We start from the raw sequence: 26,593 nt of genomic DNA, 5'->3' as shown, positions 1-26,593 counted from the left end.
TTCATCAATATCTGCTACTAAAAACATTTTATAGTTGTCAGATTTCCTTAAATTAAAAAGAAATGTAAAGTTAAATTTTGTAACATCTAAAACCTAAAATTAAAAGTTTGTAACATCTAAAACCTGATTTCAAGTTTAATATCTAAAGTGAAGGAAGAGCATTGGCAAAGATATAACACAAAACTTGAGAGAAAAAATTACGATATATATATGTATACACTTTACACAATATATATATAAGCAAGTTATGTTTTATAAAGATATGTTTCTTTCAGCATTTTCGAAAGAAGTTTTTGACAGAAAAGCAGTATTTTTCAATGTTAATACTTTATTGCGTTATAAAACTGGAATGGCACAGTCACATCTTGGACAGCGAAATTTTCATTTGTTCATCCAACACAAAAAAGTATAAAGTCGAATGGTATGAAAGGTTTTGACTCAGAAAAGAAACTGTATTATAAAAGGGCAATGTATCCTTTTAAGTCAAATATGATAAATAAATAAATGTCTGGACAGTGAGACAATATTTGCTATTTTTCTGAAAATTTTATTCTCTAATATAAGGCAATTTTTCCCAGGAATTCAGGTTTCGCCTTGAACAAAATTTTTGTTTTGAAAACTGGGAAATGGATCTGCATTTCTTCATAAAGACATGCTTCTATTCTTACACATTCATCGCATTGCATTGACATGTACGAGAATAAATAACCAGAACAAACAAATACACTTCTGTAGCTGCGCAAATACATAATGTTCAACGCATTAACTAGACAAAATTACATAGAACATAATATATACAAAATTACATAGAACAAACAAATACACATTTGTAGCTGCGCAAGTACAGAATATTCAATTCATTAACTACACAAAATTTGATGACTCTATGTACCGTTGTGTTTTCACATTGTGAAAAACATACATACATTCATGCAGATTCTTCTGATTTACTTTCTTTATGGAATCTAACTATACAAATAAATAACCAGAACAAACAAATACACTTTTAAGCTGCACAAATGCGCAAATGTATATATGTGTCTCACATTGTCAAAACACAACGGTACATAGAATCATCAAATTTTGTATAGTTAATGCGTTGAATATTCTGCACTTCCATCGAAATGCAGAATTTTTTATAATTTCAATTTGACATGCTTCTTTCTATATATTATTTTCCCTCTTACAATACATTAATATATGTCTAACATTTAGTATAGTGCCAATCAGTATAGTGATTAGAGACGCTGACTGCCGTAGCGATGGGCCCGTGTTCGAATACCGGGGAGGCATGGTTGTATCTGTCCGTCCTTTCATAGAAGGCAAAGGAGGTCATATATTAGGTGCTTCCATAAAGAAACTAAATAAGAATAATCTGCATGAATGTATGTATGTTTCTCACATTGTGAAAACACAACGGTACATAGAGTCATCAAATTTTGTAAAGTTAATGCGTTGCTCAGTTTTCTTTATATTTACGGCTCGCATCGGAGCAGATCGCGCGAGATTTTCAAAGTCCTTCGTATGCAGCTTAAATTATATACCATATAGTTTTTATTACTGACACCTTTTTCTTTGAAAAAGGTTCATACTAACCTCCCCCCCCCCAATTCTTCATCTCATGTCCAATAAATGTTCATTTGTGTTTCGATCAAATGAAATTTAGGAACAAAGCTAAATGTGGTACTTTTATTGTTTCTTTTTCCTTCAGCCATTTAATAGTTATACCTATCAACCATATGCCAAACTTTTAATCCTGATGAAAGCCCTGAGAAAGACATCATCATCATAATTTGTGATCCAAATAGAACTGTTGCAGATAGAAAGTGAAAACAGTTGTCTCTGTAAAATTCATCCTTCAGTGTTTGTGTGATTGCATGAACTACGTCTGGTCACTATCCTCACCAAAAGGTTGAATTCCAGAGGTTCAATCAGCAAATACGATTTCAAAATGCTTATGCGATTTGGAAACCCATCCATCACTATGCTTCAGGAAGAAGTACTTCTTATCATTCAACAATTCTTCAATTTCCCGTCTTCGCTGGATATATTTTCATTCATGTAAGTTACTATTCCCGATGCCTCGGTATGATTAATAGGTACTCTCATGAAGATGCCCGAGATGCAAGCTGCAATGTCTTGTGTGTGTGGAATTGGTCGAACTACATTTCTGTTATATAGATCTTCGTTTTATTTTCAGAGTTAGCTGTTTGACACAGTGATTTTAATTCCTCCTTAATCGTGAAAGGGGAAGATGCATCAGTCCACACTGATTACGAATTTCCTCCCGACATTTTGAAATCATATGCCATCTGAGACGCTATCGCAAAATTTTATTTTAAATTTAAGCTTTTAAAAATTTTCCTACGATTGATTACAATTTGATTACGGGCGAAATTATACCCAGAATAAATAAAACAATAATTATTAAATGAAAATAGAGTATTTAAAATAAGATCTTATAGACTGATGCATTAAGGTATGTATTTCTATTCAACTAATGGCTGCACGCAATCCTACCTAATGCGCAAAAGTATAGCAGGAATTAAAAGTGTTACATCTAGCATATAAATCAGATTTCCTTTGCATATGACATAAAGGATATGTATTTTTCGACTCCACTGTTGTTGTGGATGACGTTGCGATGCATTTTATGTTAGGGTTAGATCTGTCACGTTTATGCTTATGACATAGTGGATAGTATTAATTTGAACATGGTGACAACTATGTAATAGCTTAACGAACGTCTTAGCCTGAAATATTTATTTTGTTTGAAATTTTACGGTTCATTCTAAATGTTAAAATATATATCAATAAAAACTAGGTCTGGTAAAAAATATATTAGTAAAAAGAATAGCAAATGAAATATTTTAACTTCAACGCTTTTTATTATTTTGTAGACCATTACATGGATATCATAATTACAGTAAAAGTCATAATCAATGTAATGAACTTTTAAATGGTAATCGTAATTAATATTTTCAAAATGTTGCCTCATAATTACGGCAATTACGGTTCTTTAGAAATTAATTATTTTGAAGTTTTTGTTGCTAAGGAAACCCGCTGATTTCGTTGTTAAATTTATATTTGTTTTGCACATTTAAGTTTCGTATCACTTCGCTGACTATATCAGATTTTTAGTTTAAACTTTGTTTTCAAAGAAATTGATTCGCAGACTTAAATTATTCTAAAAATAGGTAACAATTTTCTTAACTTTGCATTCAGTACCAGGAAATTATTTTCTTTGAGTTCGCCCCTCCATTTCGAACACTGATATTTTATTTATTTTTTTACTTTAATAGGATTTAAAGCAACAGTAATGTGAAACAATTAATTCTGATATTTGAAAATTATGCCCCTTAATAAGGAGGAACGTATATAATTGTCCAGCATCAAAATTTGAAGTTCATGTATCGAAAAATATTTTTTAGTTTAACTTTTTCAGTATTTTAGCTTTTAGTAATTTATTTAAAATTAAATAAAAAAACCAATTTCATTTTCTATAATTTTAGTCACACGTACCAAATATCAATTTCATTGGAATAGACAGCGTTAGATAAATCGAGAAATATTCATACATGAATAATTTCGATTACCTTCTACCTCGAAGTAGTTCACAAATCCATATAAATTAAAAACATTTTTTTAATGTTTCCTGTGCAAATATGAATGTGTTTTTCACATATGATGAGAAATTCTTATACAAATGCAAACAGAAACTATACAAATACCAAGAGTCTTTTAAATTCTGTATTGAATGCTAAAACGAAAAAAATAAGTGTTGCGATATCGGAAACTACTTTCGAAAATTTACAATTTAAATATTCATTAATTAAGGTCGATCTTGTCTCAAGGAAAGAACAACCCTCTCCTGTCGAATTAATTATAATTCGGGGATGTCATTACATATTTGCAGGGATAATTTTTTTGCCGTGAAATTATGCAGCGTAAAATTTAATTATTTTCTTCAGGTAGGTCTTTTTAAAAAATTGATGGTTTTAAATGAACACTTTATTGACATGATTACTAAACATGTAAATGTTAATTTCGTCAAGAAATGTGCGAAATCGGTTCTTCATGTAAAAAGGTGAAATAAAAAGAATTATAAATATCATCGGCTTTACGTCGAAATCACGCGCTGTTTTCACTCATTTGCGTTGGTAATATTTCAATATTTTACGCTATGCTGAAAGAAAGAAATGCAAATTGCATATACTCTGAGCGCATGCAAAATAATTACAATGTCTAAGCCACAAGCTGTAACACAATTTTGTCAAAAAACAAATGCTTGTCAGAATTTTAAATGAATTCCAAAAAGTTCTGTTTTTGTCCATACATGATTTTACAGAAGGGATTTTGTGGAAACTTTAATCTTCAAACACAATGATTTTGGATATGCTGCCAATAATATTTCAAAAGAATAGTTGTCTATTTTTGGTTATAAATTAATAAATACAGTAACGATCTTAAACGTCTATATTATTATCCCAGTCAAACTCGTTTGCTTATTGATTTAGTAGAAGAAGTAGAAGAAAATTATTTCTAGCTGATATTACTTAAGTGGAAATTATTATAAAAACTCTATTAATTATTTATTAACACCTCGAAAGAACCTTCTTCGAGATGTTTAAATTTCACGTGTTGGCAAAACAGAAAACAAAGCCTTTCGAAGAAAATATTTGTTACGTTCATATATTTTAAGTTAAAAAAAGAAACAACAATACATTTCTTTGCGTCAAAGACGTGTTGACAATCTCTCAAGCAATCAGACAATCTAGTAAGTGCTAGCAAATCTCTGACGTTATCTATCTCGTTTTATCTAGCTAGGTACTCATTATATTAGTGGTTATCTTACATGCACATTATAATACCTGGATGTGGTCCCCATTGGTGTTTAACCTTAATTTTCATTTTCATTTTCTCTTTATTCTGTTGCCTCCTGCTGGGTCACTGCATCCAGAATGATCTGTTTCTGACAAAATGCTACGCTTTAATGGCCATTATTTTTTACAGTAACTCTTTCATGTTTTCCTTTCTTGCATTTTTTATCATTAAACCTGAGGGATTAATTCACCCAGCTCAGTTATTTAAACATTGCTATTACGCCTTTAGCGGCTTTGCGATAGCAGGCAATTTGGACTTAAGGTAGTAAGCAGGGAATATGTCGCACACTGAAGCGCCTTTTCAAGAGAAGAATACATTAAATTTGTTGCTTTTGTCGTATCCATATTATATGGAACAATGGTTGCCAGAGCCTACTCCGAAGAGGGGTTGGACTTCTATTCCCCCCAATTTGGAGGGAGTGCATCCTGGGGGGGATCCGGGAATCTCCTACACTCCTCCTTTTTCACTAATCCACACGAGAGGAATTTCGGTTCGCCGCATATTTAGAGTGCCGCCATGAGGCACCGACTCTATACATTTACAAATATCCACGTCTACTCCGTGATTCGAACTGGGCCCTTCGGTACCGTAGTAGGCTTCCCCTAACCACTATACCGTCTGGGCGACAATACATTAAATTTAAAAACGCATATTAATAATTTATATATGTTATATGGATAAACATTAACGTAATCATGTATATATGCATTAATTAAACATATTAAAATATATTTCAATAAGTATTGTCATTTTCAATACTATTTAATAAAAACGCAATGTTTTTCGTTGTTATCTAGTAAAGATTTAGATCTTTTAGTCCTCTAATGCATTTAGTAAGTGACTAAAAACATAACATTTAGTCAAACTATCCTGGAAGAACATTTAGTAATTTTAGTGAAAACGCTAGAGGTGTTTAAGAATTCTCCCATGTTGTAATATCGTTAATTTAGAGAATTTAAGAGGTAAAAGAAAATTAAAACAAAAATTGTACCGGCATCCGTAAAGCAAGACAGAAGTCAAAAGATATCAAAATTGTAAGATAAGGCTTCTGAAACTTTGGAAAAAAATTAGACTGAAACTTTAAGATTTTGACGAATAGTGAAGGCTTTAACAAAATTTAATCCACAAAATGAAGATGGTCTTCTGGACATTTTTAACAGATTTTTTTTTCTGAAAGTATAATTTAGAGATTAACAAAAAAAAAAATAAACTCTGAAACGTTTAATTCTTCTTTTCTAAGATTCGTGCTCTTTAAAATCAACTGTTAAGTTTATTTTGAGATCGACGTTTGTTCTATATATTTGTTGTATAGTAAGCTGCATTAATAAGGAGTATTTGTTTCTTGAAAAGAAAATCTAGCGCCACTTCCATAGAAATGCAGAATTTTTTATATAATTTCAATTTAACATGCCTCTTTCTATATATTATTTTCCCTCTTACATACAATACATTAATATATTTCTAACGTTTAGTATAGTGGTTAGAGGCGCTGACTGCAGTAGGGATGGGCCCGTGTTCGAATACCGGGAAAGGCATAGTTGTAACTGTCCGTCCTCTCATAGGAGGCAAAGGTGGCCACATATTAGGTGCTTCCATAATGAAATGGCCGCTATTTCCTGCCCTTGTAGTGGCGCAAGCCTAATGGTTATTAAAATAAAGGGCCCGGCCATTAAAAAAAATATTGGGGCTAGCCCGGCAGGGTTATTAATCTCAAAACGGCATTTTGCGTCGAATCACTTTAAATGTCCCAATCCCTTTTGAAATTGTCGCCACCAAATATTATCGCCCTGTATTATACTTAAAGAAACTAAATAACGAAGAATCTGCATGAATGTATGTATATTTCTCGCATTGTAGAAACACAACGGTAGTAAGAGTCATCAAATTTTGTATAACATAATCCTCCACCCGAACATGGGCACCTAGATGCCTGAATTCGGAATTTTCTTAATTGTCTATTTAATATTTTAAAAACCTTTAACGAATTTTTGATTAAAAAACTCAACAATCTCAAAGCGAACAGTGGTAATACTGTAGAAAATAAAACATTTTTATTTTCAGCGTGGGAGACTGTCTATCGGAAATTTTAAAGATATACTGTGTTTAAATATTTTTAGCCTAAAAGAGATTTAGCTATTGCTCTCGAACCGCTCGTGTCTGCAAATGAAAAAGATGCCCGTTTGGCAGTAATATAAAGGAAAGGGTTATTAAAATAAAGGGGTTTTTATTTATTAAATAAATAAAATAAAATCTCAAAGCTTTCAGATTTCATTTTATTTATTTATTTATTTTTCAGTTTTTCAATACGCTGAGTATGGATTGTTTACAAATGCATAATTTTTACAAGAATGTTTGGAAACTCTCAGTCCATCGTTCCGCAATGATAATTTTCCTCGTTCGCTATTTTGGTACCGAATGAAGTTTTACGCTAGTAATGCTACATATTTCTTTAGTCATCACTGTCCAAGTAGCCCTAATAATTCAAACATCGCGTTTCTGGCGCAATATTTCCTGCATAGATTGGAAAATTTGAACTAAACCCAGTAATACAATTATGTAGTATAACGCTTTCCAAGCGGCGCACGGATCTGTTAGGAAAGAATACCTTAACCAAAGAATTGTTAAGGTAATCTTGCACTTGCTACCTTTCCTTTTGTATTTACGTTGCACTTGGAGAAAATCTCGAAAACCACATATATGGAGCCAATTTTCTCAACCGTCGAGTCTAAAATGAGAGTATATAGTTGGTTAATCTCTGAGGATTATATATTTTTCAAGTTGATTTATTATTTAGAGATGTTAGGTTATGCAGTTAAGCTTAGATTTAGATAGCCATCTGGTTTTCGTTGATGAGATTCTCTGAAACGGTAACTTATACTTACACTGCTTAAAAGTTTCTAAAGCGAACATATTTAACTCATTTCATAGAGATTAAGTTAGGGAAAGGAACTTTATTCGGTTAGTTTTATGTTCAGAAAGGTGTTAAGAAGTCAGAATGCAATAATACAACTTATCGTACAGATGGAAAAAGTAGTTCTAGTTGTAAAACTACAATTAAACATTCTAAGTGGAAGTTTCTGGATTTTAACTTAAATAAATTTATTTATTATAATTAATTGCTTTAATAGTTATAAGTTTGTGTGATTTTCTTTTCCTGCTTCATTTGGGTTTGGAAATTTTTTGAAGCAAACTTGCTTCACAGTTATTTTATTAGCAACAGAAAAGTATTATCTGTTCGTAATTTTTATTTCACGTGCTCATACATATTTCCCTGTAACCTTTCTAAATATAACAAACTCTTTGCTAGGTGGCGCATAAGCTATTATTTAAGGCCTGTTATGTAGAGTTAAAAATGGTTTGTATTAGTTGTGCTAATGGCGTAAATGCTTATAAAATTATCACTTAAATATATCAATAATTATATCAATATATATTATTACTATATACGTGGGGGAGAGTAATTTAGAAACTTTAATTGCGTTGTGGGTGCGTAAAGAAGAAGCTCACAGTCATGGCTGATTTCAATATATTACTTTTTTATATTAGTTGACAAGCACACTTTGTCCAACCCAATTCAAATGACGCACACTAAACTAGCCTGTTCTAGAAATGTTTACGTTTTCGAATATCACAAATAAGTTGACAGAAGCGCAGCGGAAAAGCAAATGCGATGTAACCTTAGTTCAAAAGAAAACCATTACGATCTTCAGTTTTCCCATTTGCTATTAAAAGTTTCGACCGTTTCAGATTCAGTTTGCAAAGTATGTGAGTCACCCGTATTAAGTAAAGGATGGAAAGAGGAAAAAATCCAAAATAAAATAAAGAATTAAGAGACTATCGTAAATTAAAGTAAATATTTTGACTTACATATATTTTTAATAAAAAACGTGTAAATCAAAATACTAATTTTATATTTCAGTAGATTCTTAAAATATTTAATTTGGATATTTCTCCTTTCCATCCAAAATGTAATAATTATTTATAATAAAATTCTCTAGACTACGTGATTTTAAAATTAATCTTATGTCATATAAATTTTACATAATGTAATGACGAAGATAATTTTCAAACTGAAATTCTACCTATCAATACAGAAATTTTTTAATTGCCAATAGAGAAATTGGAAACAATAACGTTTACCTTCTCTTCAAATTTTCAATTTTAACACATCGCACTTGCTCTTTATTGCTCTCCGCACTTACTTTCTGCTCTTTGGTAGCTAGACCTGCTAACGCCTGCTGTTTCAAAAATGTATATCAATATTTTAATCAGTTTCTTCAGGAAAAAGGAATGGCACATACATCCGAAGTCAGTACTCTTATTACATTGAAGCTTACATACTTAAAAGAAATTACTCACACAAAAAAATTCCCTCTATGTGAGTGTTATTTGTATTTCGCATTGTAATATTACATCATGTGTTTACAACTAACGGGTTTCTTTTTCCCGTGAAAAGAGAACTAAGCAGGCAATCAACTCCTATGGGAGTCTTCCAGATCATAGAACTTAATGACAGGAATAGGAAGTTTCAGACGTGAGATTTGGATTACCCCCCTCCGATACTGATTATGCTTTGGAATACAGAAAGTATCAAAAGGATGAGAATGATTTGAGACATAATGAAGTAAGTTGACACGCGTTCGGCACTTGTAGAGAATTTCCTCTTTGTAAAACTATGCTAATATTCCCGAGATGTTTAATTTGACAATCAGCTGATAAATTTTAAATAATAATCACCAAAAACAACTTGTCCGTGTTTCTTCCATCCAAAAGATTTCAACATTACTCACGCTACGAACTTCGAAATGTCTGAATTCAATACGTGACGTTACAGGATTATGTCTAAATTACACTCTTTCCATTTCGAGAAAATAAAGAGAAACAAGCCAGAATACAATATACAATCAGGCAGAGCAACAACTTTGTGATTGGCGTAGATAATGAACCAAAGCTCTATCGATTCCGAGGGAAAACGGTTACAAGTACCTCTTCATCAGGAAATGAAGACAGGCTTGTATGTGTTCGCCTTCAAAATCGAGTTAAAATCTACGCCAAACACAAGATTAGGCGGATATATTTACCTCCTATGTAGAGACAGGCAATTTACATCCATGCTTTCTCCAGGATTCGAACCCGCGCCCTTCAGTACGGTAGTCAGTAGCACTAACCACTTTCATTTGCCTGAGCGTCACAAAAATTAAAGAGGTCAAATCTGACGAACGCTGGAGAAACAAATCGAAAGAGGTGAAGTCCGCTCCATACCAGATCTTCCACTGTTTCTGGCGAATAAATCTTTTTCTTCCCAGCTGTGTAAACCACAAAGCAGAAAACAATTGATTTTGGACATATGTGTCATTCTTTTTCATCGTTTCATTCCTGGACATCTCATATTTTAAAAATTAAATTTAAGATAAAAAAGTGTAAATTATTAACTTATTTTAAACACACTTACTCATATTAAAACTATCTTTCAAATATAATTAAATGCATTACTTTTAATTCGCCCAGTTTGTTATATCCCTTTGCAATGTAATATTAAAGTTTAAAAAATGCATTAAAGAATTTTCGTCACAAAAACTGACTGCTTCCTAAATTATCGTCTTGGATGGCTAATACTTTGATGGTGGAATATAGTAAAAAATATCAAAATTGGATCATAGACTTTTCTTATGTCAGAATGTTTTACATGAAAATATGATATTTGACATGATTTAAACGTTAAACATAAAATATTTCAAGTAGTCGTTAAAATTAAATTAGATTTAAAATTATGTCTATAAGCGATACAAAACAGTGCCGTTTTTTATTTGCATCAATGCCCTGCATTATATTTCATTTCAGTTCTTGATAAATTGTATTTTATGGCAAAGTCGGTGAAGAGATAAAAATATGTCTCACTCAAAAACGAAAATTTATCTATCTCGAGCACTTTGTTTCAATATATAATGTTGGTAGATGGATCATTAATTCCCAAGATGCAGAGAAAAATTGAAAATAAAGTACCATGTGAAAATCAAATCTTTGTAAAAAGAATTGAAACATGTTTCTCTCCTTTTCTGTTTCGAAAGTTGAAATGGAGTCGAATTTAGTTTCTTCATCTTCGCTGCATTTCGTCAACAACTCTTTCTCCGACTTTTATCGCTCGTGCATGAATACGAAGAAAATCTGACGACAAGAGATGACGAAAGAGGAGAGTTGAATGTGATGTTGATCGATGAGAAGAAGAACGAAGGTTAGAGAACAGTGTATCAACTCCATTCTTCTGCTCATCTTTCGTATTTTGGAGCTAGTCACACGCAAAAAGAAGCGCGTTCAATTTTATAAAGTGGAAATGAAAAATGGCGAAATTCTTTTAACAAGCATTTTCCTTTCCGCAAGCGGAGATTTTACCCTCTGAATTTTAGCCTAAGGTGAGACATATCCTAAACATTTTAGTATTATATTTCGAATCCGATCGCTAAAAGATCCTCGAATTACTGCAGTCGTTCGTATAAGACATACAGAAAAATTAATATTAGAAGTTAGAATTTTGAAATGTATTTTCTCAATATAATCTCACAAAAAAATAACTCAAATTTTTCTTGTTATTCTGCAAGGTAGTTTTTCCCTCCTTACCTTGCTCCTCAGTGATACAATTTTGGCTCGCCAGCGACCAAGCGATGAAGTCGCTGAACATTAAGATTTCGACCAGAATTCGATTTCCAGCGAGTGGACTGATTTCATGGGACTTTTCTGATTTTCCCCATCTGTAGAGTAGACATGACCAGTTTCTCCTAAATAATTCTCCGCGAAGGCATCCCTATCCATACGCAGTTAACCCTTCAGTTGCTTTGCCTTAATCAATCAACTTAACCATTGAGGTTCCGGCTAGCTTCCGGGAGATTCGGAATTGTAATCCCGGAGGGAGCATAGGATATTGTTTGTGTTTCCTGCTTCAAAAACTTAATAACGCTTCAAGTGGCATCCGAACTAAAATCGGATGGACGATGATTCGTCAACACTAGAAATTGGCTGTTGGGTCCCGGACTTCCCAGTCGGCCTTTAAGTGGAGGAGAATGTAACGTATATTCTTCCTCCTTACCCCGTACCTTCGTGGAGAAATTGGCAGCATGTCCGGCTAGCAACTGGAAGGTCCGAAGTTCGAATCCCTATGAGTGCACTGCACATTTTTCATGTTTCTTGCTTCGACAAATATAATGACTCTACAGTTTCAAAATCTTCTTGAACCGAAGCAAGTGTAGAGAGGAAAAGGGACTATTTCAATAGTTAATGCAGATAAAGACTAAACATGGAACGCCAAATCCTCTTCAGAAAATCAAATGTCGGCACATTTAGCTGAAAGTTTCTGTTGAGCGTCAATAAAGTTAATATTTCTTAAAGTTTTGAGTTAAAACCTTTAATGATTTTTAATGTGGCAATTCGAAAGTTTCAAATGACATAAAAATGTAAAAACGCGAATCTCGTATGATTCGTGAGATTCTAAGATTCGAACGTCCTAAAACTAGTTTTAATGTCTTGGTAAAGCTAAGTATTATTCTCAGCTACCTTTAGGAATGTAGTGTTTCTAGCGGATTAAATGCATTCCTCTACGTGTTTTCTGATGTCATCGATCTGTCAATTCGATGGTCCTAAGTTCGACCACAGGCAAAGGCATGGCAAATTTTTCAACAATTCTGTTTTCCAGAGCTTCGAGCTAACTCCAAAACTAAGACCCCTAAACTATAATTCATTGCAAAATGTGAATTGATAGTTTTTCGCGATCTTCAGTTCTTATAGTCACCGTTAGGGTGAGGTAACGTAAAGAATTAAATGCATTTCTTCGATATGCTTTTTTGGTACAATAATCACTTCTTCGATCTCCTGAATCTAAAATGAGTTCTACTCCAAAAGGGTAAAATATAAATTTTTAAGAATTCCTCTTTCCCCAACTCTCATCTTTTTTTCTCCCAAGCTGATAAATTTGTAATCGATAATTTTATTTTATCGGTCGAAATTTCAGCTTCTTATCCTCTGTTTACATTTTAATGTAAATTATATATATTCCAATCGTTATTAAAATTCAGTCAGAAATAGCTTTATATTAAAACATAAATTCGTCATTCTCCACAAAATCCAAAATTTCTGCAAAAGGAAGAAAAAGTGCAATTTTTAAACTTCAGATTCCAGTTTAACATCTCAAAAGGTTTAGTACTGAAATTCAAAAGGTTAAAGAAATATTATTTAAAATTTAAAGGTTATAAAGAAAACTAAGTTTAAAAGTAATTAACATCTGATTTTGGTTGCAGATTTCACTTTTACACTAAGTCTGCCTATTAATTTTAGAATTATATTTTAAGATCTTATAGAAACTGAGCATATAATCTTATATTTAAAAAACGACTGTTCGGAATAACTAAGTAGAATGGTAGAAAGAAAATTATTTGAATTATTAAGAAAGAAAAAAATTATTGCTTTCTATTTTGCTTGTATCTTCTGTTTTACCTAATGAAATGCTATCGATTTTGTTTCCTTCGAGGTTTTTAAAAATCTTTTTAGTGAGATTATTAACAATTTTAACATTTCATGTTTTAGAATATATCAGATATGTTATAGTTCTTGATAGTCGCCGAGGCTCCATAAAATTTCTTTGTAAATTAATCATTATTTTAAAAATGTGTTTATCTACGGCTGTAATTAAATAGCTCTCAGACGCGATTTATTACAACACAATCATAGAAACTTCGCATAGTAAGTTATAAGCTTTCATCTATTAATACGACGTACATATTTCTATATTTTTATAATTTATAAATAATTGTTTTCAATCTTCAGTTAGGCAGAAATCAGTAACATTAATTAAGTAACAGCAAGTCGGCTAATTTAAATAAGTACAAATTCATCTACATAAAAATATGACATTTATGAGATGATAGTTAAAGACCAAAACAAAACTGTTATAATTATAAATTTATTAAATTCATCTGGAATTAATATTATTACTGCCATTTGAAAAATTAATTAAATAAGCGAATTAAACATTTTGATCCCTAAAGATCACTGTATAATGATTATGTATAATGTATGATGTATTTTGGTTAAACATTCTTGATCAATAAATATTATAAAAAAATATTAGTAATAAAATTTAATGGAGAATGTTTTAAAAATATCAAGAATGTTATGGATTCACAACAAAATACTTTATATCAGTTTAATAATTATTAAATTAACACATAGAAAAGAATAAATAAGTTAATACTTTTAATTCTAATAAATTTGCATTTCGAAAATTGTTTGTGTAGAAAATCTGAGTTCTTTTATTAATTATTGCCGAAACATTATGTCGCTTACTTGCAGTGAAATGGCATACAATAGCAAAATATTTGGCAACATGTCATAGTAGTATTTACTACTTCTGTGACAGTAGCAATTCTGAGGGTACAATCACATTGTAGGGATCCTTCCTTTTATCTGTTAACTAAGTGTGAAGCCTAGTGAACTACTAAGCGAATAATCGGTTAAGTCCAGAAACAGAAACGTAAAACTCAAGAAGGCTTAATTACCCTTTATTGTTTACAAAAAAGATGTACAGACGGTCCCTTTCTCAGGACGTACAGCAAAGCCTCCACTTAGACTTAAACACAAAAAATGTAAGAAATAAGAATTAACTAATGACTAACTAAAGAGATTTCAAAACATCATGCAAGAAAAGTAATCAAGGAGACATCATCATAGTTCTAAAACATCGTCGTCGAAAATACCATGGTGAGTCTATTTAAGTTATGCATTTCACCATCTCTGAGTTTAGGAACTACACGAGCAAACTCCATGTCTCGGTATTAGACGGGTGGTTTGGAAATCGTCAAAAAGCTCCCAAAGGAGAGTCCTTGTTGAACTCTTATAAACCGCACGGAATGAGATTCCACTTTACTGCGGCGGAGTTTTAATAGTTTCGAACTCTCTCTTATCAGTTTCGAACCAGATCAGTTTCGAACTGAACTCTTCTAGTCTAAAGAGATTTATCCGAAGCTAACACAATTTCTAACTAATATTAAATTAGCTCCTAATATTAAATTAGCTAGCGAAGCTATCAAGGTCACGTAATACGGCCGAGCGTAGTAACAGCTTAGAGAGATGTAGCTAAAAGGCAAACGCGCGCTATTCAATAAATCTAATTTTCTCGACCGAAGTCAGTGGAACTTCGACTTAAATACTATCTACTACTCATTTGCATGTAACGCGATTCCAAAACCTCATTCTGGTAAGGAACTGTAAGCGGAAATTAGAAGCGATAGGAAAGAGTGGTTCTTGCTCTCCGTGCGCCTGGAAGTGGTGACTCTGAGTTGCCTTTTCAGCAAGGGTAGCTAAGAGAGAGTTCGAAACTATAAAAACTCCGCCGCAGTAAAGTGGAATCTCATTCCGTGCGGTTTATAAGAGTTCAACAAGGACTCCCCTTTGGGAGCTTTTTGACGATTTCATAGCCACCCGTCTAATACCGAGATATAGAGTTTGCTCGTGTAGTTTCTAAACTCAGAGATGGTGAAATGCGTAACTTAAATATACTCACCATGGTATTTTCGACGACGATGTTTTAAAACTACGATGATGTCTCCTTGATTAATTTTCTTGCACGATGTTTTGTACGACTATGTTTGGCCTTGCGTTGCTTTATCTGTGAAGTTTTCTTGCGCAGTGTTTCGCTTTATAACCGGATAAACTCAGTTATAGATGAACTTAATAAGATTAACAAATGTTTATTATAGTGTATTGCTGTATAATATTTTAGAATGTGTTTTATAATAAATTAAATCTTAAAAATAACCAGTTTGTAGAATTAGTGGGGTGTGTGTGGGACTCGCCTGGACCTATCAAATATGCGTCGAGTATGCTTTCAATTACACCAGAAAAGTATGACAAAAGGAGAAAGAAAATACTGCCCTTTATAAAGGGTGACTGCGGTTAAGAGATCCAGTTGCCAAATCCTGGTGATGACGAATTATTGCTCTCCACTAGTTCGGGCGCCACAGTAAAGACGTAAGAATTTTTTTCAAATAGAGGCCTGAAAAATGAGCAGTGCCTCGAAGGGACTCGAACCCTAGACTTCTATAATACGCGTCAGGCATGCTTCCAGTTACACCGTAAAGTCATGCGAAATGGAGGGAGAAAATACTTTATAAATTATTAATTCGAAAATGCATAAATTATCACTATAAATAAATGATATATGATCATGATACATCATAAATGATATATGATCATGATACATCATAAATGATATATGACACCTATGGATATAACTTCCATAGAAATGATGAATATTGTGTTATTAAATAAAAAAATCTGTAACTTAAGATAGATAGATGATACTTAGATGTATAGGCTTAGGGGTTTAGTCCAGTAACATATGATTACTAGATTAAACTGCTCTTTCCCAGGTCTATGATTAATAAATAGAAATAAGTTCTGTATTATTCTCGTTTTGCTTTCGTTACGGATACGATAACATTACAGCGACAGTTTCTCATTTATTGTAATATACATAATGATTACCTGAGAAGAAATTAATAATCCCATTAGCCTTCATTTTAGGCTTCCTTCTATATTGTATTTTATTTTCAGAATCATAGAGAAGTCTATTCAATAATTATTTAACTGTTGACCTCTAACATTATATACAATTTTGTAATAACAGTTTTGTTAGTAATTACATCCAGATTACTACTTGCATTAGCTTTACATCTATATATTCAGTAACTTAGATTAATATAGCATTTATCTTTTCAAAAATGAATAAAACCATGAAACTCTTTTATTTAATCAAAGTACTTCTAGAACACGAATTTGTGGTATTCCGTTAAACCCGTTTCTGGAAGAAGTAAATGTCTAATTTATCTCTAGTGAAGGAAAAATAGTTAAAAGTTTCAAAACTGATCATAATCCTTTGCAATAAATGTAATTTTAAAGTTGCAAAGTTAGCCATAATACTTATAGTCATTAATAATAGTCTGTAGAGCGTAAAAGGTTCTTCTTCGGTTTAGTTACTTCGCCTATATTTTAATTCTTCGAATTTATAATATACTGCGGTTGCTAATTATCGTAAAGTTATTTCCCTACAGTTACTATCCTATTCATATGATAAATAGGACTCAGCTTCTGTAACTTCCTATCAATGTGAAATCTGCTGGAATCTGAATAAGGAAGTCACGCAATGCTAAAAAATATATTCATTACACAAAACTATGGTACAATCAGTATTTTCAATTAGTAATTAGAGCATTTTTCCAACATATACAAAGATCCCCAGGAAGAATACGTTTTTTTATTATTATTATTATTTTGTTTAGTTATATATAAAGAAACATAGGAAGGAATTTTTTACTTTTCTAGGAATAACATATTTCTCTCTTGAATCTTCTTAATGGATGAATCATGTAAGCAATTTACCGTACGAAATTTTACGCTCATAGAATTAGCAACTTTTCATAAAAAGTGCTGCCTCTGTACTATGGTTTGTCTTTCTTTTATCACACTTCCTGGATTCTGAATAGCAGCCTTCTTCCCTCTGAAATTCTGAAATAATCTTTTTTTTTTTTTTTTTTTTTCTTAATTACTATTTTAAACAAGTTATTATTGTTACTAATACAATGAACCCCGATTTTGCAAGCTCGTAAGGACCGCTAAAAGGTTTCGTTAAATCAAGAGTTTCTACATGGGAATGACGTTTTAAAAAATGCAGTTTTCACTTATTTAAAAATAAAAATTAAATCCGAAACGATTGCTAGGTTATGTTTGCTTTACAATTAAACATCTGTAAAATCCCCCAGAAATCACGTAGTTTTTGACATTTTCAATTTTAGTCAAGACAGAAGCATGGATTTGCGTATTTTTTAAAATCAACATCATCACAGAAAAGCAATTTTTTTTCTTTTTTATTTGATACAGTTAGAAAAAGGAAAATGTATTAGCTGAAGCGACGATTACTAGAGAAAATTTTCTAAACAAAACAGGAAATTGTCCGAGTCTGCATTATTTTACCGCAGAAGCACTAATATATTCTACGCTTTACAACGATGACCTGCTAATTCAATCATTTTTTAGAAAATAAGTTCCGTTATGACAATGTCCAATATAACTACAATTCATTATACCAAGTTCTATTATGAAGGCAAATTCCTTTTAATCAAATTGGAAGACCCAAAAGCTTGGTAATTCTTTAAAAATTCAACGAATTTCGGTAAATTTCTTTCCTTATGATTTTTCGGTATTCGAAGAAAAACAGCAAGAAGCGTAGAGCTTAAGCTCATAGAAAAAGCGTACGTACGTACGCGCACATATACATGCATGCATACATACATTTCTAAATTCGGTCTCGATAGCAGTAAAGTACCGATAATTATTGAGACCAACGCGATGGTTCTTCACGCAAAAACAAGCTGTTCTTGAACTGAAGATCGTAAAAACAAGAAGTAATAAATGAAATTTGTTTACTAAAATCAGTTTTCCGGATTTATATGAATGTTTGATTTTATTGCTTATATTTTTCAGTATCAAGGTCCACTTTCGTTTGATGGTAAGTTTGAAATTAAGAGATGCTTTTTAATTTCGAAGAAACGTAATGTAAATGGTAAGATACTGATAATTATATGATGATAATTTATGAATCAGATCATATACATCGGCATTCTTCTTTTTAATTTTTAGCGAAAAGTTATTAAATGAACTTATTAAATGCCCATTGCACTTTCTGGAAATATTTAAAAAAATTGCAGTCTATTAATAAAAAATCATACTTATAAAACACTTTTTATCAATATAATAAATTCATTCAAACGTATAAGAAATAATATCCAAATTACCTTTCTATTTCGTTTGTTTAAACTCTATAATGACTCATTCAGAGAAGTACTCTTGGCTCTAACATTAACAGAGAAATAAATCATTTATTTCAATAAATATTTCCTAAAAATCTAAACTTCTACGTAGGGTTTCCCCTTATTTTTGCATAACAAATTTCTTTAAGTTTGATACCTTTCCTGAACTCCTCAACTTCTCGCACTTTCTGACCAGGATGTAAATTTAAAGTTACGTGAAGTGAGTATTTAAACGGGTGAATCTCTGAGTTTATTCACAGCGTGTTTTCGCTAGACAGCGCACGTTACGCAAGTACGCCCCTTGGCCATTCGGATTATCGTCACGCCTGTCAGCCTTTGTTGAGTCAACCTTAGTAGACGTAACTTAACATACTAATCCAGCACTATTCTATTTTAGATTTGAATTGGTTTATATTCTAAGTTTCACCGCAAGTTGATGATGTTACTGTAAAACACGAAGATCGTGCCTTTCTATTATTTGTTGGAATTAAATAAAGGGTTATTTTTACGATTCTGTGCTGCTACTTCATTTACGCCTGTGCGAGAATTCGCCAGGTTCATTGTAGGATCTAGTTTAGTTTACATGAAATAGAAAAGACAGATCTTACATCTAATATGGTCAACATCTATTTTACATTTATTAATTAATGCAACAATAAGATTATAAAATAATAAAAATAAATAAAGAAAAAAAGAAAAAATCTGAAAGTTTCAGATTTTAAAATACGTCCAAAGCGGTGTTTTTTAACATTTTGTCTGTTACCTTTATTTATTAAATATCATGTTCTTCGCACTTCAGTTCAAGAGCATATCCATAAAATTCAGTTCAAGAGCGATATCGAAAAATAGTTTTAAATTGAGCATATCTTTAGAATTTCCGATACAGAGTCTCGCGCGTTGAAGATATAAATGTTTTTTTCTGTACAACGTTGCCATTGCTCGCTCTGAAATCCTTGAGTTTTTTAATCGAAAATTCGTTAAAATTTACAAAATATGAAATCGATAATAAAACAAATTTCAAATTTGGGCTTACGCATGCCCATATTCGCAGTAGGATTACGTCATTCAAAATTCGATGGCTCTATGTACCGTTGTTTTATCACAATGCGAGAAATAGACATACATTTATGCAGATTTTTCATTTTTTAATTTCTTCAAATATAATGCAGGACTCTCACATTTGGTGGCAACAGTTTGAAAAGTGAAACGAACATTTATAGTGAACCAACGCAAAATCGCAAAACGAAAACAATAGTCCTTCAGGGACTATTGTTTGTCCTCTTTGTACTAATAACATACGAATTATCATTTCTTGCCGTATATTACAATTACGGTTATTTTTAAGCTTGGAGACATTACTTTTAAGCCTAAATAAGCGAACTTATGCCGTATTAAAATACTATATTAGCTTCTAAAATCACGAAGGTTTACCATTTTTACATATAAAAAAACGATATTTCAGCTATCAGTATTGGGAAAATATTTATTTACTTGAAGAAAAATAAAATTATTTTATTTGGCAACAAATTTCATAGCTTGTAAAATCACGAAGGTTTACCATTTTTACATATAAAAAAACGATATTTCAGCTATCAATATTGGGAAAATATTTATTTACTTGAAGAAAAATAAAATTATTTTATTTATCAACAAATTTCAAAAAGAGCGTCGTGAATGAATAAAAGTACATTAAAAATTTGAAAGTAGAAATACCATATAAAAATGAATGTTATCAGAAAATTCATTTCAAAAAAATTTATCGCAATTTTTACTACTATATTAAACATCATTAATGCACTAAAATTTCAATTTAAAATCCTAAATCACGATCACGAAAACATGCCTACCAGCTAATATTCATTTTTTTAACAAATTGTACCATTTTAAGATGGCATTTTGCAGTCTTTCACACGAAGAAAAATTTAAATATTCTTCGCAAACACCCTTCAAAGAATTAGAGAAGGCTGCTTTTCCGGAACTTCAAAATGTTCTAACAAAAATATAAGATGATCGTTATTAAATTTGGCCTTTTCAGAGCACTCTATAGCTGTAACTAAAATGCTTATTAATTCGAATTTGTTGATGAGAATTTAAAGAATGCGCTAAATGATTCCGGGGTGAAAAAAGAAGAAAAAAAGTTCAGACAACAATTTCGGTTAGGGAATTTTTGCAAAAATGTTTGAAAAGGCATGCAATAGAAAACTGTGGGTAGTTTTAACATTTTCAAGTACTACGGCATTTAAAACTGTTATTTATACATTTTTTAATATTATGGCAGTTCAAAGTGTGATAATTGTGGCTTTGCAAGTGAAGAAGGAAACAATGTGATTTCATAAGCAGATGTATTGAGAGTGAGTTCTGGGTATAAAAAGAAGAAATCGATTGAGTAACATTCTTTGAAATTCTATGAAAGTTTTCGCAGAAATTTTGCACAAAGATAAATATATCAGATCTCTTGCTGCTCATCTCGCAGGCAGCCATCATGATTTCATTATATAATTTGTTATTTAGCGGGATTGTAAACAGAGTAAATAAAATTTGTATTTAATATTTTTTAAGTAATTGTCATGCTCCCTTTTTTGATTTTCGTTTTGTACTTTCTATTGTGTATTTTTGAAATTGTATATCTTATATTTTGCATTCAGTCGTTTTAGGTTGTATTATGTATTAAGTGTATTTTTGTACTTTTTCCTCTGTGAATTGTAGCAAATGTAGTTTGATTTTTTTTCCTCGCAGTCTAGTCATTTCAGAACAATATTCTATACTTAAGCTGCTTTGATTGCTTCTTTTGCTGCTTTCGGCTTTTTTCATTCCCCTTTCCTCTCTGACTCTCTGATTTCTATTCAATGAGGAAAGCACGTCTTCCACAACCTGACGTGGCCTCGGGCTTACTTTCACTGAGCCGACAAAAGTGCGCCTTCGCGTGATAGTTTCGGCGATTACGGGGTAACTAAAACTGGAACTAGTAGCATTCTTCCTGATAGTTTACCAGAACGTGCGTTCATCGCGAAATTATTTTACGAAAACCAGGGAAATACTATAGCTATTCTTCGTGAATTTCGATATCGAAAGAAGTTTCGCCGGGGAAATAGTGTCTCCAAGGAGTAAGAGATACGATATCTCTATTCGAAAAAGCTGGGTGGTTATGCATTCAACGTGGCAAAGAGCGAAAGCCTATCATTGCAGAAACGGCTAGTGTCGAGCAGTAACTGATGAATGATTATGGCGACAGTGGTGCTCGTAAAGCATCCCAATAATTAGACGTATCGTATGGAACAGCGTGGAAAATACTGAGAAAAATAGTGCACTTTTTTTTCCGTGCAAGATCAACCACAACCAGTAACTGCTTGTTACCGACACTGACCTTTCGTACTGACTTTCCTTGCCCCGAATGGAAATCGATGGCTCCTAGCTTTGGAAATCCTCTGGAGTGATGAGACACAGTTTTATCTCAAAGGAACAGTAAACATTCGGAATTGTCGAATTCGGGCCATGGAAAACACACGTGCATTCTACATAATTCTACTGTACTCCACTAATGTTACCGTCTGATGTGGGTTCACTTCCCAATTGATCCTTGGACTATACCTCTTCGAAGAAAATTATGATAATGACCCTCGAACATTCTCTGTAATGGCTCCCAGAATCGTGGCATGCTCAACAGTTTCGTCTCACCTCTACTTCAACAGATAAAATGCCTTGTGTCTACCACTTTTATGTAGGATGGTGCCCTTCCACGTAATGGATTCTGTGTGCAGAAGTTTTTGCGACAAAATTTTACAAATCACAGGGTGATCAAACATTATTTCCCACTCCTTGGCTGGCCCATTCTCTCAATCTCACTTCATGAGATTTTTTATTATGGGGCACTGATCATTATACTTTGCATATACTGTAGAGACATTAGGTTAATTTTGGAATCCGGAGAGATGAAAAATTAGCAAACGCCTTCGCCGGAAATCGAACCACGGACCTCTGGAATACCGACCCAGCGTGCAGAACCACTACACCACGAAGACACGCTAGGAAGGCGGGGAGAAATACCTTATATACTCCCCTTTTTAAAGGGCGACTGGGGTTTTTAGGGGACCCAATTGCCAAATCCTGGGTGAGGAGAGTCGTCATCCACAACCGTTTTAGTTCGGGCGCTACTGTAGAGATATTAGGATTGTTTGGAAGCAAGAGGGATTGAAAAATGAGCAACCGCCTTCGCCTTGAATCGAACCACGGACATCTGGAATACCGGCCCAGCGTGCAGAACCACTACACCACGAAGGCACGCTAGGAAGGCGGGGAGAAATACCTTATAGTACTGGCGATCACTGGCGATCAACTGCAGTCTGCTGTCTGAACACACCATTCATCTCATGCATATTTTACACTTTGATGAGGGGTATTACGTTCAACAATATTCTTGTATTGGAATTTGTAGCTTCTTTGTATTTCGGTATAATGGCCTCGTAGCGGAAATATTTTAAATTAACTCTTTTTTTTTCTTTTTACAGAATCGTTCAGTGCATCCTTTAAAATGAATGTTTAAAAGTTTCGGACCACCTTGCGCAGCCATGGCTATTGTACCTCATTTTTAATGCAGGCTATAGTGCCAGTATACATTTTGACTTTCCAAGACAGCACTTTCAAAGTGTTATGATAATATCATTCAAGAAATGCCTTAAATAAGAATTACTTGTTTATACCAATTGGATAACATCTGTTTTGTTTCATGTGACTTGCAATTTCTTATTTTGCAGTAAACAAGAAAATGAAGAGTTTGTTTTTGTCTTTATTCGACATACTAATCTTGACTGAGAGATTAAAAGTGGAAAGAGAAGCAAATTTTTCCTTTACCTTCCTTTTTATCTGTTCGAAAGAAAAGTCACGGTGTAAAAATTACTTGAATAACAACGAGTAATTACTAGAATAACAAGAGAAATTAAAATTGCCTATGCAAAAGCTTTCCTTTCCTTTATAGTTTAGCATCTAAAGTTGCCAGATGATTTATAGATTTATTATTTTTTGTAAGCCCTTTATGAATTTGCAGCCTTCGTCAGATAAAAAAACAATGGATAAATTAGAAGTTAAAAAACTGAGATGTGAATTTCAACATGACAACACCGTAGAAATATTTGGTATGTCAAAGTCCTTCCCTTTTGTGACCTAGGCAATTATCTCCAGGGTAAAGAGAAACTCGTCTTCCAAAATTAAAATGCTAATGTTATTAATAAAGGGAGCCTTAATAAAGAGAGTCACAACCATGGGTCACTAGTTAGTACTATTGAAAAAACGTTTGATATGACCAGCTGTCAGCCGCTGATGTAATTATAGGCTTTTTTCATTTATTATATTAGTCTTTTCTCATACATATATGTCCATTTCCTTATCGAAAGAAATATGTCTCTTCTTTTTCCTCAGAAAATTAATCTTTTTGATCGCTTTGGGGTACATTATATTGGAATTTTTTTGGCTGCCACTTTTGATGCATGAAAATTTCATAACGTAAGACCTCGAAATATTTAATCAAATATGATGGCATCACGTTAAGAGATATTAAGGGAGTGCTCGGATATATTATAGTATCTTCTTCTCATACATTCACATATTAGATTCATCCCTTTGTCTTAAATTAGATTATACTAGTGTGCACTCAATTAGAAAAAAATCTGTTATGAGAGATACCATGTTTTTCTCATAGACAAAACATGCTAATATTAATAAATAAAATATTTTTTCAACAATAGATCTCACCTATAATATGAAACATATTTTAGCCAAAATATAGAAAGGTATGTTAGTGTACCATTTCTCCAATACATTATAACACATCAAACACTTCATATACTTTTGCTTAGAATCGAGCTCAATAACTCAATCTATTAAATGCCTATCAATTGTCATCTTTCATCTTTAATTTTTTTATACTTGTGACAAATTTGATTACCTTCACCAGTGTTCTTTCAAATTTAGTTTAAGAAGGATTCCATTTCAAATGAGATGACAAAGACGCAATTCGTATGTGTAGCGTTCAATGATTTATTAGTTGCGCTAGATCACATTTCATCAAAAGTTTTTAAAAAGCAGCCGCGTAATCAGCATTTTCATTACAATTTAGTGAACAGTCGAGTTGCTGAGTCATTGTCTAATGCGTTTCTGTTCTTGTAAAAATCATTCCATTAGAAAGGAACAAATAAAACTTCTTAATACTGTTATTAATGCTTTATTAAAATTTTCAGAGCCTTTTCCCTTAACACATTAATTTCCATAGAATTTTACATAAATTGCTTGAAAAATTAGTATTAGTTTTCAGGCGTAGCCTGTGAGGCTATATAAACATAATTAGTATTTTGTTAGTTTGGTGCGTTTTTTAACAAAGTTTAACGCTTTTTTTATGTGCAGTCACCAGTGCCCATCATGGCGCTGATGGAATAACAAGAGAATGGCGCCATGGTTGTTATAAAGATAATTTTGCTAGTCATGAGAGAAAGTACGTCAAAAATAAAACCAAAAACGGGGGCAACATATTTCCTTCAATGTTCTTCTCAACCGCAGTATTGTTTCTGTTTTAATAAAACACTTCGTTAGTGATTTACATTTTGTTTGTTTCTTCCAAAATTACGTTTGTTATGTTGTAATTTTGGTTATTTTCTAGTTTCCTGTCAGTAAAATCAGGTTTGCACCTTGTAGAGTCATAACAAGAGAATGGCGCCATGGTTGTTATAAAGATAATTTTGCTAGTCATGAGAGAAAGTACGTCAAAATTAAAACCAAAAACGGGGGCAACATATTTCCTTCAATGTTCTTCTCAACCGCAGTATTGTTTCTGTTTTAATAAAACACTTCGTTAGTGATTTACATTTTGTTTGTTTCTTCCAAAATTACGTTTGTTATGTTGTAATTTTGGTTATTTTCTAGTTTCCTGTCAGTAAAATCAGGTTTGCACCTTGTAGAGTCATTAGGATTCTGGACCTCTCGAATTCTCCTGAGTGTGCTACTGTTACATCACGAAGGCATGCTGGAAGGAGAGAGAAAATACCTTATATACTGCCCCCCTTTTAAAAGGCGACTAGGGATTGGGGACCCAATCACCAAATCCTGAGGTGATGAAATATTATCCACCACCTTTTAGTGCGTCATTGTAGAGTCATTAGGATTTTTGAAGCAGGAGACGGAGAAAATATTCAGTGCTTGGGGATTCAAACTCTGGATCTCTCGAATTCGCGCCAAGTGTGTTTCCATTACACCACGAATTGGGGGACCGAATCGCGAAATCCTGTGGTGATGAAGTATTATCCACCACCTTTACAGTTCGGGAACCATTGTAGAGTCATAGCAAGTAAATTAAAAGAATTAAGCGTGCCTAAGTTGAAGAAATCGCACGTGGGATAATTTTATGAAGATAGTTATTTTATAAGTACCTACTGCTAACGTAATTAGTAAAGACTTTTGCCTAAATTAAATTCTTGTGTCATGTACCTCGACTACAATATTATCATGACTAAGCAGTTGTTTCTGTTGCTTCTTGTAATGAATTTCTGTAAAATTATCATCCTTCTTTCCATGATATTACATATATATATATGTACCGGGTGGCCATAATTAAACTGACAGTGCTCACAGTGTTCTGTAGCGCGATCTATTTGCGAGAATGACGTCACATTTTGTAGGAAGATTAAACAAGACGGGGGTCGAAGGATTCCGAGAAAAAAATAGTTCCAAAACTCACCGCTAGGGGAATATTTGGCGCTGTGTAATAGAAAATAGAGTGTTAACAAATGCAAATTAATACGGAATAAAATTACCTTTTATTATGGATATGCCTTATGAAATATGCATATGCCTTACAGTACGGTATGGAAAATCTT

General features: G+C 32.6%; 1 long non-coding RNA gene across 1 annotated transcript in view; it reads left to right on the top strand.

Annotated features, from left to right (window-relative positions):
* The window catches only part of LOC118189778 (uncharacterized), a 675,101-nt gene that overhangs the window by 644,533 nt on the left and 3,975 nt on the right, over positions 1-26,593 (top strand). The gene's annotated exons all lie outside the window — the stretch shown is intronic.

Source organism: Stegodyphus dumicola, chromosome 10, assembly GCF_044657685.1.
Source record: "Stegodyphus dumicola isolate Sdum_Otavi_A_Nest chromosome 10, ASM4465768v1".
Lineage (NCBI taxonomy): Eukaryota > Metazoa > Arthropoda > Arachnida > Araneae > Eresidae > Stegodyphus > Stegodyphus dumicola.
The sequence above is the reverse complement of the archived record's forward strand: the minus strand, read 5'-3'. Positions and strand labels throughout refer to the sequence as shown.